The following is a 6,801-nucleotide window of genomic DNA, read 5'->3' on the forward strand; positions in this document are numbered from 1 at the left end:
GGCCGGTTAGCTCAGATGGTTAGAACGTGGTGCTAATAATGCCAAGGTCATGGGTTCGATCCCCATACTGGCCACTGTGACATAAAGCTTTAAGGTATTTCTGTTATTTTATCCTGTACATGTGCAACTTCCCCCATTTCATCTCTGTTATTCAATGCTCATGCCTCAGTGAAGCTTCTCATAGAGGAAATGCCTCTCCTCTTCTGTATTTGCCTGACACCAGCCCCTGAGATCACACGCCTCATGCTCCACTGACTAACTGTTTTATTGACAGGATATTGCACATCCCAACCTTAAAACTGATCTGAATTCAGGCTAAATATGAAAGAAAACATATAGAGCTTTCTGGATCGCTTTTTTGTGTAGTAGTTCACTTCAAGTTTGACTTTTTTACTGTGTGTATTGGATGAGTATAAATGAATGAGTTCTTTTATTTTATATTTTGCAAATAAGGAGTTTGATATTGAACATTTCTTTTTGTGTAAAATGGCTTCACAGAAAAAAATCAAAATCAATCAAATGTCAACAAACACAGCTGAGTTGAACACAGCTTTGTTTTATTGCAGAGATGAATTATAATATGCAAGGACCTTTGCTCTGTTAAACAGGTAGGTGACTCTTGAACGAGCAGTTGTGGTGCACTGATAACTGTTCACAAAGGAGACGCTTCATCTGCGACAAAAACATGTGGTCTGTGCCAGTGGTCCTCTGGTCAGCTCCTGGAAGTGGACGGTCTCACCAACACTGAAGCAGTTGGTGATGAGTCTTCTGTTACAGAATTTCTGCAAAATATAAACCATACATGGATATGTAAACATATATATGTAGGTGATAATTTAACAAAGTATATATCAACCATACAACAGCACATCAACTCACAGGATAAATAGATTCAACACAATGCATTTAACTGTTGTATTAAATGATCACCACAAAGTTGTGTAAACTGTTTGTGGTATGTTTCCACGGAGCGATATGTGTCCATTTTCCCCTCTTCCCGAACAGCAGGAAAGTTGTGGATGATGTTTGCGACCGAGACCAGCACGATGTAGGACGGACGACTCCAGAACATGAGAAAATTCTCTTTTGTGTTCTGATCACTTATATGTGTGCAAAACAGGTCAATGACAACAGAAGACGATCACTAGTTCACAGATGTTATTGGAACGATGGTGCAGAGGATTGTCTTGAAGAGCTGGTTTGTTCAAAGGCTGAACAACACCATGAGTTAAAGGTTGATGTGGAAGAATACAACTCTTTCTCTGGTTCAGTGTCAGTAGTTCGCTCATGTTTCTCTTCAGATCATATAAATCTTTCGCCTTTTACTAAAGATTTCCGTGTAGAAGAACAACATGAGTATTTACTAATTTTTTGATGCCCAGCTCTTGTAGGGCTTCTTATTGTGTTCAATGAAACCTGTCTGATTAACGACTTTGGATCACAAGTGCGGAGTTGCTATTCCCAAGATGTGTGTCGATGAAGCAGCAGAGTGTGTTGTTTAACTTCAATTGAGCATTCACTCCATTTCCATGGTTTTCAGAACATGTCTTCCTGCTCTCAAAGTGTCTCTCTTTTTGTAGAGATCCTCATTCTCATGTCTCTGTGACGTAATTGGTCAGCACGTTTGGCTGTTGTGGGAAAGGCTGGTGGCTAGAGACCACAGGTGTTCAGTTGGTAATTTCACAGTGCTGTCAGCCCGTACGTTTTCCAGGGGACTGGAATTTTTTGATTTCTGCATTCAAAGGGTTTCACCCAATACTTTGAAGAGACTTCATGAAAAGATCAGACCCTGCCTTGAATTGTTGGACTGTCACAGCATACAGTCTGGTTGAACTCCAGTCAGCTGAAGACCAATGAAGTCATGCACACTGTGTTACGTGACGGTTCCACAGAGCGATTCCTGGTGGGCACAACATCACTTCATGCGGCGTATTCCACCTCAAGGCACAACACTATTGTCATGTGACAGTTCTGCATACTCAAAATGACCAAAGCATCCTAAACACACACCAACGTTATTGGTTGGACTTGAACCTATGTGGGTACAATCCAATGGATTTCTAGTCCATCGCCTTAACCACTCAGCCACAACAACACTGTTACTCAGCCACTTCATCAGGAATTTAGTTTTGGGTGAATTAGAAATCAGTTCATCACATCATCTCTTCCTCATCTTTCAAGCAACAATGATGATGGCCGCCTTTCAAGCACTTGACCTGGGTTCGATTCCCAGCCACTGCACGTAGCCCATTCCATTCACTCGTGATTCAAAGAACTGGTTTCTTCTGACCATTCACAAATCCACTGAAGGCACGAGTGATGAAGGCCATGGAACTGAAATCCATTGGGGATTTCCCCCGTAGCTTCGAGTCCTTCCAACAACGCAAGGCAGACATTGATTTTTATCCCATTGAGACCTATGTGTTGGTCGTCCGCGTCCAGCCTTAATGGGACATTTGTGGTGTTGACAGTTGAGGCACAAATATTCTGCCATCCATGGTTAGATGGCAAAAACAATTGGCAAAGCCTGAGAATTGAACCCAGGTCAACTGCTTGGAAGGAAGCTACTGTTTACACAAGAACACCATTGCACAGATTCCTGTCAAGGAACCTTCACTTTCACAAATTGACAATCGCAGATTTTCAAACATGCGGTCGACTCAGTTCGGCTCCTCAGCTTCTCTATTTCTTTAAGTCCATGTCAGCTCAAGATATGTATCTACTCAGTTCCACTCTGTACATAAATTGATGCATCAGCCAAAATATAGCAATGTGAGTGTTATGAATGTGGGTTGGAATACTTGAGCTTCATTTTCTAAATGTTGTGATGTCTGCCCTCCTCGCCCCTCTCTGTCGCTCTTTTGCCTATTTTGGGTTCCTACTGACTCAGAAGTCTGAAACGTTGTAGAATTTCCTTCCTTCATTTCCTTCACTTCTTCATTAATTTTTTTCTTCGTGATTTGTAATTTTGCCAAAATCGCTGACTCACCCGCAAAGCACACAGTACTTTGAACTAATTTCACCAGTTAAGTCTGGCAAAACACAAAAATCTGTGACCTTCTCTGTGACCTTCTTCATTCCTAACCTTCTGCCTGAGATCGACACAGTTTTCAACTGCATCCCAACCTGTAATGCTTGGTGGAAAGGCATGTAGTAGTGGATGGACTCACCAAGCTGTGACTAGCCAAACTGCAAACATGGAGCCTGAAGTAGTTACAGCTCTACACCTGTTTCAGAAAGCTGGTGAAGTGAAAGGTTTGTGTTGGTTTTGGATGAATCAGGTTGCATTCTGGAACATCAGGCGTAATTTTCCAGTGTCTCGTCTGGGCAGATCATCTGAACAGATGATCTGAAATATTGAAGCACTGGATCACAAACTTTACTCCAGTTTTATGACAGCTTTACACTTCCAAATCCTAGCTACAGTTAATGATGTGATCAACCTTTGCCTAAACTTCCTCATTTATTCCAGGTACGTCCCATATGGTGTCGTTGTTTGACCCCTGGTATGGGAACCACATCGGGACGCTCCGATCGATCAGTCACCATGATCATGATCAAGCCATAAACCCCTTTGGGTGGACCCCTGTCCCATAGGTTGTCGTATTCCTCGTTCTTGCTTAGTTAGTCTATTAGCTTAGTGCTTCTGACCTTGTGCTGCCACTTTGACTTAACATGTGTAATAAGATTGACAGAGATTTGAATGCAAAACACTGAGACAAGATTTCAGCATCAGAGCGATTCACTGTCACCATTGGTATTTATGTACAACTGTTTTGGGACACAAGCTTTGCAACACGACTAAGTGATGTGAGCCATGTGACAACACAATGTCCATGTGATCGGTTCAATGAGGTTTGTGACAAAGAAGTGGAAGACAGTGTTGGTCGATGCAAAGATGAAATGGTGGAACCTTTTGCTCTCCATCTCTTTATTCATTTATTCTCTAAAGCACTGCTACCATCTTTCTTTCACACTCTCTCTTTGCTGAAAAACACATTGCTATCACTGACTTAAATCACACAATCCTTCTGCACAATCTTCAAACCATGAAAACTGAAAAACGTTTGTTCACAGATCCATATATTCTTGTGTATCAGCATGTCTCGGTGGCGCGTTCGGCTGTTAACTGAAAGGTTGGTGGTTCGAGCCCACCCAGGGACGAGACCTTTTTATCTTGCAATAAAAACTTCATTCATGAATTCACTCTGACAGACATGATGTTGATTGGAAAAAAAACAGCCCTTCAAGACAATCCTCTTCAACAGGGGTCACCAAACTGTTCCAGAAAGGGCTGCAGGTTTTAGTTCCAACCAACCAAGCACACACAGTTTAAGCAATCAGGTGTCAATTTGGAGACCCCAACTCTTAACCATCGTTCCATGAACATATGTGAACCTGGGATCGTCTTCTGTTATTATGATTATGATTATAAATATAATATCCAGACAGACAGTCCCTTGTCCCATGATCATAGACATGGTTCATCATACCTGAAGCTGTGTGTGCATGGTACTACTTGTGCTATTTGAGTGTTTTTACAGATATATTTGACAGTTGAAATCTGATCTGAACTGCTGAATGTGTTCCATTTTGCCGAAATCGCTGACTCATACAAGTTCTAAATGGTCTAGTGGTCAGGATTCCTGGTTTTCACCCAAGCGTCCCTGGTTCGACTCCCGTTATGGGAAAACTACCATCATTGTGGTCTGTTGATGTTGTTCAAATGCATTGCAGCTATTTCATCATCCACTTTCTAGAAGACAGATTGTTGTTGTTGTTACTCACCTGTTTCAAACCTCTCTTTACTCGAGAGAATGCAGGTTGCTTCTCTCAGGTTGAAAACGAAGCAGCGTTCTCCAGACAAGAAGGACCACCTTACCATGCAGCTTGTCAACTGGACCTTCTCCTGGTCCTCCAGAACCTCGCCAACAACATGACGTTCCTGTACAAGGCAGTGTTTGAACAGATGGGCTAAGTCGAGGAACGACTGTGTACCCAGGCGTGTGTTATTTGAATCTATTTTATGGTGTCATCACTGTAAATTAACTTTTGGATTTTCTTTTGTTGTACAACTGAATTATTTGACATTCAGAGTTGTTTGAAACTGACAGACTGTAGAATGTAACAAGTTAATTGAAATTTTGCACATCTTCTGGCCTGCTTAGGTCAGGTTTTTTTGGAGTTCGGATCAAAGGATTCCTGATACGTCGGGTTGGATCGACATCCTACCATCCTACCACAGAGACAGCAGTGTGTCAAGACTGCACCACGTGAGGAATTCCCAGTGTGCACTGGGTGGCGAGCCACAGGAACCAGAGGAAACGAAGATTCATCCACAAGATTGGAGTCGACGACCACATTCCCACTTGGCAAGTGGTGGGATAGGACCAAGCACATTTGTTCATATATGGGCCCCAATGTTACAAACTTTGGGGAGGGAAACAAGGGTTTTTTTTTCTTTTTTTTGGCGCCTTTTGTTTTGGTAATTTTCCATATATTTTCCTTATACAATTATGTTCTATTGCTATGTTGAATTCACCAAAGCTCTGTGAAAGTTTGTTTTCTTTCCGATTTGTTCACTAAAAGATTGACAAACGTTGTTGTTTTTTATTGAGGTGTACCACTGGCTATAACAAGCTGAGGTTTTCTTATCTGGTCCATTATCATTATTATGCAAGAGTTTAACTGTTTCCCACTTCAAAAAGGGTAAGAAGGGTTACAACCCCACCTGAACCCAGTTAAGATTGAAATTGGAATTTGCCCCTGCAGCCAAAAAAATAATTCAAACTAAAAATCTACCTGAGGAAAGAAAATTCTGTTGATCAACACCCGCGATAGGACTGTAAGCCACGGAGGAGGCTTTCATGTTTCATGAGGAGGAGCCCAGTCACATAGGGACTGTAATGTAAAGGGAATAATATATGACAGAACCTAAGCCTAGAATTCTGTCACTCATCAGGCCTGCTCATGTGTTTTGAGCGGCTCCCCTGCTGCAGCAGGGAAAAATGTCTCACATGGTTAGCAGAGGTGTTCACTGCCAAGACACACGGAACAGTGGAGAGTGTGTGTTTAAGGTGGAGCTCTCGTGGAGGTGTGTCGCTCTTTCCAAAATCCCTCAGGGCGGAATGTGACACAACTGTACTTGCTAACTGAAGAGAAACACAAACTCGACGGTGAAGAAAGGGATCCGCCGTGCTCAGCGACACATTCCAGGAAGAAACATTAGGGAGTTCCACTACCTGGAGCCGTTTTAAAGGAGATAACTACTGTGTTTAACAGACACACGTTCAGGTGTTTTGACGGGGTGGCTGCCTTATACTTTACTTTACTATATTTGCCATATTTGACGAGAAACCTGGGCTTATAACCACAGTTAGGATCAGTCCTTAATCCTCATCTGCCCTGCTTTACTCTCAAATAAAGCTTTGATGGCACCAACTTGACAACTCTTCAGTCCTAAACTGAAGTCACAGAGAGCAGAGAAGTATGGTAAGGTAAGGTAACTTTATTGTCAAATATGCTACAGTACGAGACATATAGCATGGATGAAATATCTGTTCTCACAGACCTGGACACGACATACAATCACAGACGAACATAAAGATCACAGACACCACATAAAGATCACAGACAGCAGGATACATGCAACAAAATCGTCACATCAGTCCATCAACCACCGGGAGGAGCACCTAGCTCATGGCAGCATGGCAACATCCTCTGCCCCTGTGGATGGAGCCAAAAGTGCCTGGTGCAGACCCGGGGGCAGAGTAGGAAGGGAGTTCAGCATCATGACAGCCT

The 6,801-nt window shown here is 42.5% G+C and overlaps 2 non-coding genes across 2 annotated transcripts; both read left to right on the forward strand.

The window, feature by feature from the left end:
- trnai-aau (transfer RNA isoleucine (anticodon AAU)) lies at positions 1-74 on the forward strand. The gene has a single exon. It is a non-coding gene; the product is annotated as a tRNA-Ile (tRNA).
- Positions 75-1,282: 1,208 nt separating this feature from the next.
- Positions 1,283-1,395, forward strand: LOC128747889 (U5 spliceosomal RNA). The gene has a single exon (XR_008412732.1). It is a non-coding gene; the product is annotated as a U5 spliceosomal RNA (small nuclear RNA).
- The last annotated feature ends 5,406 nt before the right edge of the window (positions 1,396-6,801 follow it).

This window comes from Synchiropus splendidus, chromosome 16 (genome assembly GCF_027744825.2).
Source record: "Synchiropus splendidus isolate RoL2022-P1 chromosome 16, RoL_Sspl_1.0, whole genome shotgun sequence".
Taxonomy (NCBI): domain Eukaryota; kingdom Metazoa; phylum Chordata; class Actinopteri; order Syngnathiformes; family Callionymidae; genus Synchiropus; species Synchiropus splendidus.